Source organism: Phodopus roborovskii, unplaced genomic scaffold (assembly GCF_943737965.1).
Source record: "Phodopus roborovskii unplaced genomic scaffold, PHOROB, whole genome shotgun sequence".
NCBI lineage: Eukaryota > Metazoa > Chordata > Mammalia > Rodentia > Cricetidae > Phodopus > Phodopus roborovskii.
Window position 1 is genome coordinate 883,198 of NW_026126415.1, and position 12,221 is coordinate 895,418.

A 12,221-nucleotide genomic window follows, 5' to 3' on the forward strand; every position below is an offset into this window, starting at 1 on the left:
TAATTTTTTTCTCCTGTGTTCATTTGTGTTTTGCCTGCATGTATGCCTGTGTGAGGATGTTAGAAGCCCTGGGACTGGAGTTACAGACAGTTATGACTGCCCTGTGGGTGCTGGGATTTGAACCCAGATCCTCTGGAAGAATAGTCAGCGCTCTTAACTGCCCAGCCATCTCTCCAGCCCGAAATGATTACACTACACAAACTGGGCCGCTCACTTGCCCTATCTGGCTGCATCTCCTAGCAAAATTTAGGGAGCTTGGCTTTGAGCCTCCTCTTCCTATTGTCTTTAGTTCCTTCTCCCACTTTGTTCTGAAATGACATGAATAGCATATGTCACATGTGACTCTCACCCTGAGGTCCCCCGGCCCCTGGGCTCAGCTTGGGCAAGCCTCCAGACACAGTGCACTCAGTGAGAGCTGCCTTCAATCTGAGTGGGTATCGGGCAGCAGGTGGGTGGGTGAAGGCGGCGGGACCCGCGCCTCCAGTCTGTCCTGTGTCCTGTTATCAGTATTTAAACAGCCATTTGGAAACAAAAAATGGATAGAATAGACCACATTTCCTCATGTTTTGTCTAACAACCGGACTGGAAGAGAGGGCTATTCAAGTTTCTGCCTCCAACCCCCACCATGGACTCACAGACCAGGGTCATAAAAACCACAACAACAACAACGAAGCCAAAATGAAATAAAAAACTCTTTAACCCTATCGTGATCAACAACAGCCTTCTCACACTGAATTACCTTCAATCGTGATCAACAACAGCCTTCTCATACTGAATTACCTTCAATCGTGATCAACAACAGCCTTCTCACACTGAATTACCTTCAGTGACCACTAACTGTAGAATGTATTTGTACGTTTCGTTTCTCTCTTGTGCCTAGATTTTAAATAATCATAGTGCTATTGACTCTCATACTGTGGTTCTATAGCACAATGCTAGTGACCAGCAAGTTCATACATGTACACAGTGTATTTGATCATATTCACCCTTTTCCTCCCCCAACTCCTTCCAGGCCCAGCCCCATCCCCTACTCCATCTTGACTTCCCATGCCCTCTTCTTCTTCTTCTGTACAACAACACACCCAGTCCAGGCATCCTTCAGCTTTGATGGGAAATCGCTCTCTTTTGAACTAATGGCACAAAAGACCAACTTTGCGTAAGTTCATAGTAGAGTCTAAAAACTAGATTCTTTCCTCTATCGTATATGTCGAAAATTGATGGGAATCTCTTTGCCACAAATTCAAAGAAAACAGTCGAAAACGGAATATGTAATCTCTTTTCTGGGAAGAGGTAGCTGACAGGAAACACTTATTTAAGCGCTTTGAGGAAAATGAAGGAGGGTGAAGAGGAGAAAGTCTTTCTTGGCTTGGGCTACATACGAGACCGGCAGGGAGCGTAAGCAACAGATATTTATTTCTCACAGTTTGGGCCCTGAAAGTCTGAAATCAAGGTGGTGGCTCCTAAGTTCCCTCTCATTGGTTTGCCTACCCCATTTGTTGCTGGAAAGATGATGTGGTTGGGAGAGTTCAGGTCTCTTCTTAAAGAGTTCTAACCCTATCACTGATGTTGCAACCTGTAGGTGTCTTTGGAATCTACCCCGCCCCCAAATACAATCAGTTTGGGAGCTAGGACTCGCTTAAACAGAGGAGTCTGGAGGAGACACAGGCTCAGTTTATAGCAGATGGTGACTTTGGGGGAAGCAGGAGGTAGCTGGTTTAGATGAAGTGGTCTGGTCAGGAAAGGTCACTGTGATAGGTAACGTTTGAGGGATTGGGGTGTGGGTCAGCTGGTATAGAACTTGCCTGGCATGCACGAGGCCCAGGATTTGATCCCCTGCATCTGCCAAAACAAACAAACAAACAAACAACACACAAACAAACTACATGACAAGAGAATTTGAACAGGCCGGAGGAGCTTGAGCATGAGCACATGAGCATTATGGCTATGTGGGTGAAGTGTAGCCTAGGCAGAAGGAAGAGGAAAGGGAAGAGGAGCCTGGCTTGGTGGGCAATAAGGGTGTTAGTGGGACTGAGGCTGAGTGAACTCGGGGGTAGGCACTGAGCGGGGGGGGGGGGGTCACCAGGACCTTTCTAGATGTTGTGAAGACATGTCATCCAGAGTGACATGGAAACCTGTCAGGGGGTTTTCTCATCAGCTTCATTTCCTCACAGGGGTGGAGGAGGTCAACCCCTTTCCTGCATGGAGGGAAGTATTCACTGAGCTATGAAACTAATTTGTTCTTTGAGACAGGGTTTCTCTCTGTAGCTCTGTAGACCAGGCTGACCTCGAACTCACAGAGCTCCACCTGCCTCTGCCTCCCGAGTACTGGGATTAAAGGCGTGTGCCACCACTGCCCAGCTGACTCAACCATTCTTAAGAAGATGTGTATCCATCCTTTACACAGATACCTGTTCAAACCTGTGTAGGTAGCAACAATTTCCAATATTGACTTTGAAGTTGCATAACCAGATACTAGGTAAATCAGATATGACAACTAATTGTGATTACGTGTGTACCGGAAAAAGAAATCCATAGACTTGCTCAGGGTTTATGTAAATAGCCAAGGAAGAAGTAGAAACTGCCCTTAGTTATAGGATGTGGAAACTTCAACTATTTCTAGGACTTCCATGGTTGAAAGTAAATACAGATGGATACCTAGTTCTGTGAGAGGTCAGAATAGCAGGCAATCTTACTGTTATTAGCAGCCACCCTTTTATTCCAGTCTTTTGGCTCTGGGAAACCACTAGTCGATTTTCTGTCTCTACAGATTTGCCGACTTTTAATATGTACTAGAGATCATATCGTACAATGTGTGGGCTTCTGAGGCTGTCTTCTTTCAAGTACCATGATGTTTTCAAACTCCATCCTTGTGTCCTCCCTTGTTTGTGGGCACATGTGAGTGTGCATGCGTGTGAGGCCCCGTGTGGGCTCTTCCGCAGTAGCTCTCCACTTTATGCACTGAGGCAGAGTCTCTCGACTGAACACAGAGGTTGCCAATTCTACCAGTCTAGCTAGCCAGCTGGCTCCAGAGGTCCCTGTCATTGTCTCCTGGTTTATGCCTGCCTGGCCTTTTCCTGTTCTCGTACTTGCGAGGTTGTTCAAAGGGCCATCTATCTGTTCAGCTCTATTTCTTTCTTTTTTTTTAATCACACTTAACATTATTTTTATGGTGAAAATATTTTAGATTCTTGTCAAATGCTTTTTTTCCTATGAGATAATGGTCATTTTTCCCTTTTGTGCTATTATTGTTACCTTGTCGGATCCTCCCAGAGATTCTTCATGCAAGCCAAGCCAATGAGAAATTCTATTTTATCTTTTTAGAAGGTTACACCTAGGACTGAGGGGCTGAGAGGTCTGTGGCCATTTTGATGAGTCTAAGATCCACAGCTTGGTAACATAGAACGCGGGCGGTAAGCACCATTTCGGAATGGGATTGTGGTGCAGTGTTTCAGGTCCTGGCCAGCAGTGGGCAGAGCCCTGACGCTTAGAACTATATGTGCTTGAGGGAAGCAAGTGAAGTCTTCCACGCATATGCACAGTTGGTTTGTGGGGTGTGGGATGACGGAGGCCAGGGTATGGGCAATTAGTTGACCTGCAGCCTTACTCCTTCCCTGTTTTAGGGGCTGAGTGGCAAAGTGTTGGTGCTTGGATGAAATAATTGGTCCCCCCCCCAATAAATTGAAAGCCCTGGGGGACAATCAATAGCAGCTCCTGTCCATACCACAAGACACGCCCGCGCTGTAAAAGGTGTCCTAAATACAAGGGGGTTTCCAAGAGTCAGAGGCATCATGATAATAATTACACCATTTGTATAGCTTAATTCGCTTTTCCTATTTTTGAAGGTTGTGGTGTGTGTGTGTGTGTGTGTGTGCGTGCGCGTGCATGAGAGACAAAGATTGATTGAAAGGTATGTAATTTGGGGGGAGGCAGGGCTTCTCTGTGTAACAGCTTAGCCCTGGCTGTCCTGGAACTGGATCTGTAGATCTTGAACTCGCAGAGATCTGCCTCCCAAGGGCTGGGATTAAAGGCGTTTGCCACTATGTCAAGCAAAATGTGTGTAATTTTTAAATGGTAATCTTGAATTCACAGGAACATTGAGTGGAAATCACAGACAAAGCAGCCCCTCGCATGCAAACCTCCTCTGTCGTCCGTGTCCCCACCAGAGGGACACGTTTGCTGCAATTGACAAATTGTTGCTCTCATCACAACTTTGCAGTTTCCTTTGGGCTCTATCTCAGCACCATGTACGGGTCTGGCTAAATGAACTCTGGTATCTCTGTCTAGCAGCAGAGTAGCACAGTGGGTTCAGAGCCCTGAAAAAGCTTTTATAGCCACTTACTTCCTCTTTCCCTTTAATCTCAGCTGTCTCTGTTTTTTCACTGTCTTCATAGTTGTTCATATTCCACAATTTCATAAGATGAAATCATACAGAATAGCCTTGTCAAGTCAGTTTCTTTCAGTTCATGACATGCATTTATGTCTCTTCCGTGACTTTTTATAGATCTGTAGCTTATATACACATGTACACAGTTTAATTGCTCACCTACTGACAGACATCTTGGCAGCTTCTAAGTGTTGGCAACTATGTGAATCCAGCCATGAAAGACTTGTGTGGAAGTTTTTTTGCGGATGTGTAAGGAGTTGGATGAGAAGGGACCCCTACAGACTCATATATTAACTTGGTCCCCAGAGGGTGGAACTGTTTGGGAAGGATCAGGAGGTGTGGCCTTCTTGGAAGAGGTGTATCATTTTGGGCCGGCTTTGAGTTTTCAAAAGCTCTCACCATTCCCGATTAGCTCTCTGCCTCATACTTGTTGGTTAAGATGTGAACTGTTAGGTACCGTTCCAGCACCAGGCCTGCCCAACTGCTTTCTGCCTTGGTGGTCATGGACTCTAGCTCTCTAAAACTGTGAGCCCCAAATTAAATGCTCTCTCTTCTGAGTTGCCTTGTCATGATGTTTTGTCACAGTGACCATGAAAATAACTAAGAGGGTGTGTCTTTTAGGTGATTCTAAGTTGAACCAATGTGTCAGTGAAAATTAGCCACTGTGATGATCTACGAGCAAAAAGAAATATAACCAGAAAGTTGCTTGGAGAGTGAGAGAACACCAGCACTACACAAAAGCAAAGGCAAACTACAAGTCCAGCCGCAGCTACAGGGTGGACACCACCTCTTAGGGTTAGGCCCTTTGGTTTCGAAACTGAAAGCAGCCGTGTTTATATTTGAATTTGGAAAGCTTTGCTTAAACTCATTCTTACACCATAACGTGTGCACCAGGGCTGCAGAGCTCTGCCGAGTGTGGGGAGGAGGAGGTGAAGAAGTCATGTGTCAAACTTATTTTATGGATAAAGAGAGTAACTACATCAAAGAAAATGTTTATGTTAAGGAAAAACAAAAACTTTCTTGAACATTTAAAAACTCCATTTTGCAACTCCATTTGCAATAGAAAATTGACATTTGCTTCTGAACTTAGTGTGGAAGATTCCTTACTTAGGAAGTATTTTGGGCGTGTACTGGCTGGTTTTGTGTGGCAACTTGACACAAGCTAGAGTCATAGAGAGGAAGGAGCCTCAGCTGAGGAAATGCCTCCGTGAGATCCAGCTGTGAGGCATTTTCTCAATTAGTGATCAATGAGGAGGGTCTGCCCATTGAGTGTGCCGCCATCCTTGAACCGGTGATCGGGGTTCTATAGGAAAGCAGGCTGAGCAAACCATGACGAGCAACTGCATCAGCTCCTGCCTCCAGGTTCCTGCCCTGCTTGAATTCCTGTCCTGACTTTCTTCAGTGACAAACAGCAATGCTGAAGTGTAAGCCAAATAAACCCTTTCCTCCATAACTTGCTTTTTGGTTATGGTACTTAATCATAGCAATGGAAACCCTGACTAAGATAGGGCTTATAAGTCCTGACCTGTAGCTGAAGAACTATTGACAGCTGACAGCCAGCATTGAAAATACAACTGAGTGCAGTGTGTGTTGGTACATGTGTGTTACATAGTTATATATGTATGTATACATGCATACACTCAGATGTACATAAGACACAGAGTGGAAAAAGAATCAACTCTTAGAAGTTGTCCCCAGGCCCCTACACACAGACTGTGGTACACACGCACTTTCATATACACACTGAAGGATGACAATATTTTAGAAAGACGGAATACATTTGCATTATTAGATTGCCGTGAGCTCATAGGGGATGAGGCGGGAATGTTAAGTTTGGGTGTGAGATGCTTTCCACAAGCTCACATGTTTAACCATTTGTTTCCCACGGTGTTTCTAAGTTGGGAGACTAAAACTATTCAGAGATGAGATGTAACCGGAGAGGGGTTGCTGAGGAGGGACAGGTCATTGTGGTCCTAGCCTGGCCTCACTTTCACTCTTATCTGACTGATCCCCGATTGGTACAATGTCATTAGCAGCTGCCATATGTTTGTACGGTCATACAGCTGCACACTGCTTGCCTTCTCCACAGTAGCTGCCTATGTCCCTCCAAACTGTGAACCAGAACAGACACTTCATTAAAAACAAAGCAAAATAAGCAATTCCCCATCCAGTCCCTAGTATTTTTACAAAGAAAGTACAAGAAAAATTAACATCAGCATTCAAACAAACAAAAAACCACCACCTCTCAGGACAGTTATGAGGTCCTCTGAAGATGAGCTGGATATAAATCCTAGGAGGCCGCCTGTGAGCTGTGGGGTTGGGGCATATTATTTAATCTGTGACTCTTGTCTAATTGGGCCATGCAGATACTATGAAGCCCAGTCCCACAGGCCGTATGCTTGTCTGTGTGGTAATGAGCCCATGTACACACTCATGCAGATAAAGCACACACATGTCTAGTGCACCATCAACTTTAAAGCACACATATTCGTTCACTCTTTTGAGTACACAAGGGCTTGGTGGGATCTTTATCCCTCCTCTGTGAGCAGTTTGCGCACTTGGAACTCTGTTCATGTGTGTTGTTCCCTCAGTGACCCCTGAGGGTTAATCACCATTTAACTCTCACTTTCATGTACTTTCTGCTAGGGTATCAGAAAATAGAACCGGAAAGTATGAAAGCATTCAAATTCCTTTCTCCTGGTAAATGTTTGAACAATCCTAAATGCAATATTACATAATGGAAACATGTACCAAAACACCCATGGAATCTCAGAAATTATGTTTCAGTTAAAGAATATATATAGATCTGAGGTTATGGCTTAATGGCAAAGTGCTTGATGTGCAAGCCTGGGGACACAAGTTCAGATCCTCAGTTCATATAAAACCAGAAACTGTGGCATCCATGTGTAACCCAGTGGGTGGAGCTCAGTGGGTGGAGACAGACAGATTCTGGAGAATGCTACCCAACCTGCCTAGCCAAAATGGTGAGCTCCAGTTTCAGGAGAAAATTCTGTCTCAAAAAAAAAAAAAAAAAAAAAAAAAAAAAAAAAGAAAAGAAAGAAAGAAAGAAAAAAAGAAATGGTGGGGAATAATTTAAGACACCTTTAAGACACCTAATTTCAACCTCTCACTTCCACATGCACACTCATGGACATATGTATTCACCCGTATGCACACACACACACACACACACACACACACACACACCACCAGATAAAGACATTCCCATGGTAAAACCAAAATCATAAAAGCCAAAGGAGCTCTTGGCAATCGAGAAGCAGCCAAATTCCCGATTGCATGAGTAAGAAGGAAGAAGTGTATGCGTTGTGTTCGAATGTGTGAGAGCACACATGTGCACACGGGCAGGCATGTAGTGGAAACTTGAGGCTGATGTTGGGAAGCCTTGCTTAATTTTGTCCATCTTATTTATCTTACTTAACCCAGACCTTACCAGATGGTGGGAACAGTGTTGACAGTCTAGCTAGCCAGTTTGTTCCATGCATCCTGTCTATGCTGTTTGAGGGCTGGAATTACAGACCACTGTCTTGTCTACTTGGCTTTTACGTGGCTCCTTCTGCTTGTACAACAAGTGTTTTACCTGCTGAGCCATCTTCTCTGCCTGAGAACAACTTACTTAACCAATACAATGTGGATGAGTATTTTAACAAATACTCACTGAGTCGGTAATGTTTTCGGTTTTTCCAAAAGGGAAGGAAATGCTGGGAAATAAAGGAATTTCTTCCCAAATCCAATCATGCACACCTTTAGAATGGTGATACAGTTTTGAGTTGTGCAATCTAAGATAAATATTGAAAGCTGAGGATTTAAGAGGACAGTAAACAAAGAATTGAGAAATTGGAATGAAAATTATTTAACTTGAAGGGAAAACGTAAACATGGCTTTATCCCCAGAGCCTTTGTCTCACCCTGTCATTCTTAGTTTGTGGTGCTGGAGGTGTGTCACTAAACATCTTCTCTTTGCTTCTTGTCTCAATACTCCCAAAGGAAAATCAATCTTTTCTGATGTTGGGAATCAACCCCGGGCCTTGCCAAGTGCTCTACCGTGGAGCTAGGTCCCCAGCCTGGGAAATTCTTGTCATGTGCACTGTCTCCTCTGTAGGGCGCCCTATTTGAATAGATGTGTGTGTGTGTGTGTGTGTGTGTGTGTGTGTGTGTGTGTGTCTCGTTTGCTTTTGCTTTTTTAAACTGGAGTGTGTGGCATCTAAAAGGGAGAGAGAGGAGGTGGTGCCTATGGTCCCTGTTTTTCTAAACTTCTGAAGAGGCAGGTGCGCTACTGTAACCCTCTCTAATGTGCTACTGTTTCCTGTTCCCCTGAAGAGGGATTCAAGGGCTGTCCTCCCCTGTTCTCCTCTAGTAGACCAGGTCCTTAGTATAATGTTACTGAAAAGCAAACACCATTGTGTTGCAATTATAACCCACTTGCTAACTTGTCCTGCATGGAAAAATGTTAACCGAGGGCTTCTGTGTTGACACAGGTCTGTGTGCTTACTGGGGCAGTCGAACTGGCAGTGTGTCCTTTAAGAGCGATGAAGGGATACCTTGTGGGGCAGCTGAGGGGCAAGGTTTCATACTATAGTGTACATTAGGCTTTAGGAATCTCCACGGTGGAGCTAAGTGCACAAGTGTCCATTGATGCACTGGATACATGTATCAAATTATATTGTCTAAAACTCAGCTCTGTTGTAAAAATCAGGCTTCTCTGATGGTACAGTTTCCCCGTTTCCCCGTTTTTGACTCTTAAGGGCTGGGATTACCGGTGTAAGCTGGGTAAGTTTAGCTTCTTGAGCAGTGAGATCATTGCAAACATTTAGGTTGCTTGAATCATATCTCTCCATGGTTGGAATAAAACATCCCAGTTCCCTTACACCTTGCTCAGCTCAGTCTGAGTCCAGGGGGCGGTGTGATAAAAACATCTTTAGGTAGATGTTTTTCTCTTTCCTTTTCTGTTTTTCCTTTATTACCTCCTCCCTCCTTCCCTGTCTCCCTTCATTCCTACATCAGGCAACAGAATAAAGGGTCTTTTTAAACTCTCCAATTAATAACCAAAAGCTTATGTTCTTATATATTATCCTAAAAAGAAAGTTTATACCATCATTTTTCTAGAAAAATCAGTTCGTCAAATAAATTGGAGCCAACACACACACACACACACACACACACACACACACACATGCAGAGACTTTTTAAAAATATTTTTAATATTCCACCACTGATGCAGACAAGGTCAGATTCTAGTCTGATGCCATAAATTGCTTAAGAGTGCTTAGTAGGTGGCAGTCTGCCTTCAATACAAGTGCTCAGAGGCAGAGACAGATGAGTTCAAAGCCAGTTTGGTCTACAGAGTAAGTTCCAGGGCGGCTAGAGCTACACAGGGAAACTGTGTCTTGAAACAAAACAACAAAAACAAACATGCTTAATACAGTATCTGATAATAGCATTTAAAATTTTAGATTGTTTTTGTTTTTTGAGACTGGGTTTCTCTGTGTGTACTCCTGGCTGCCTTGGAACTCATTCTATAGACAAGGCTGAACTCAAGCTCACAGAAATTCACCTGCCCCGAAAAATTGAGATTCTTTAAGGAAAATAATTTGTTAGTAAAATTCTCCCTCCGGAGTTAATGGTGGGCTGGAGGGTGTGGCTCAGTGGTGGGGCATATGTTGAGCATGCGTGAGGTTGAGCACGCATGAGGCTTTGGCTTTGATCCCCAGCACATGGACTCCCAACAAGGAGCCAACATGGGCAGTCACTACATACAAATCATTTGGTTTCCAAAGGAAAGAAATCACAGTGCAAAATAAGCAGCCAAAATGATTAAAAGTTTCAGTGTACCTTAGATGTGTATATATTTCACTTTAAGACCCTGTTAGAGTCCTAAAAGTCCCATATAAGCTATTATATGGAACCAACTGCTTCCTGAGCTCACAGCACCACCTTCAGGGAAGAGGTGTGCTCATCTGGATTCACTCCAAATGCATCCTCATTGGATGAAGTACCTGAAGAACAGCTGGAATAGTGACAATGTCTGCTGTCCCTCAGTTTGGCTGTATTCCTTGCAGCAGACCAGTCTCTGAGCCTGGTTACAAATGAAATGCATACAACCCCTAATTTGTTTTAGAACACCACACTCGGAAAGTCAGCTGTAAATAATGGGATCTCTTTGTCAGCAAGCCATTTGGCAGCCTTCTTCCATTGTTTATTCTTATTCCTTGAGGACCTTTCCTATCTGATGAGCATCCGAGGAACAAGGACAGGCATTAAACAACCAGGGGAGGAGAAGGGGAGGAGCCACCAGCCCTGTAAGGGGCTGCATAGCCCTCAGGGCCCTGGCTTCTACCTAGATGCCTCTGATCATTTGACATGTAGATGACATGATCTGAGATGTGCTACAGGTATGGAGGGAATAGGAATTTGAGAGCGTCAAACAAAAAGTTGTGAACTATCTCGAACTATCTCCATACTCTCTTATTGATCACATGTAGGAATGATATATTAGGATGCTCATATATGCTTATTTTCACCTATTTTAATTTTCTTACTATAAAATTTAAAATTATATTTATATGCCTCACATTTTCTCTTGCCTACAAACCATCATATTTTATACTAAAAGGATGAAAAGATCAGGCTGCAATCTTTGGAATGTCTTAATTTTTCACATAAAGTGATATAGAACTTAAAAATTGAAGAGAAATGTTTTCTCAAGCATCACCTACTTCATTAATATTTTTCATCAAAAATTATAGAATATTATAGGTCAACTTTGTTCTTTTTAGAAAATACTTTTGTGTATGTTTTGGGTATAATGTATATGATATGTATGATGTGATATGTATGCATATGATGTGTGTGTATGATGGGGCATGTGTTGAGTATGTGTGAGTATGTATATGTGTTTATGATGTGTGTGTGTTACGAGCACTTTTCCTACCAGCCTGTCTGCCGTGTCAGCCCCAAATAACACACAGAGACGCTGTATTAGATATAAAGCTGTTGGCCTGTTACTAGCGTTTCTTATCGGCTAGCTCTGTCTTAAATATTAACCCATTTCTATCTATCTAAGTGTTTCCACGTGGTCTCATCTTACCAGAGAGAGGGTCTGCACCTTCTTCTCAAGTCTCTACATCTTGACTCTCCTCTACTACATCTCCCAGAATCCTCCCATCGTGTGTGTGTGTGTGTGTGTGTGTGTGTGTGTGTGTGTATGATTTGTATGTACATGTATGTGTGGATGCTGGAACACACCACGTGGGGGTCAGGAGAGAAATTTCAGGAGTTGGTTCTTTCCTTCCACTGTGAGTTCTGGGAGCCAAATTCTGGTTGGTGTCCAGTCTTGCATGGGCGGGTGCTTTTACCCAGTGAGCCACCTCACCAGGCCAGTGTTGTTCTCTGGATATGTTAATTATAATGAGAAGAGATACAACTGAATAAAAATAATAGTCATAAATACTTCAGTCATTGATTTCTGAGACAAGGTTTCTCTGTGTAACAGTTCAGCTCTTCTAGAACTCCCTCCATAGACCAGGCTGACCTTGAACTCACAGATCCATCTCCCTCTACCTCCTGAGTGCTGGGATTAAAGGCATGTGCCACCACTGCCTGGTGTACTTAGTTAACTTTTAAAAATTAAAACTCATACCATTTCCCTTCCTGTCCCTCCCTTCAATCCCTCCTACGCACCCCCAGTTTGTTCCCCTCTTGAAGTTAAGAGCTCTTGTTGCTATTGTCACACGTGTAAAGCTTTAGTATGTAAACACAATCTACTCATGTTTAGTATTGCTTGTATGTATGATGTAGGGGCTCACCATTTGGATAAACAG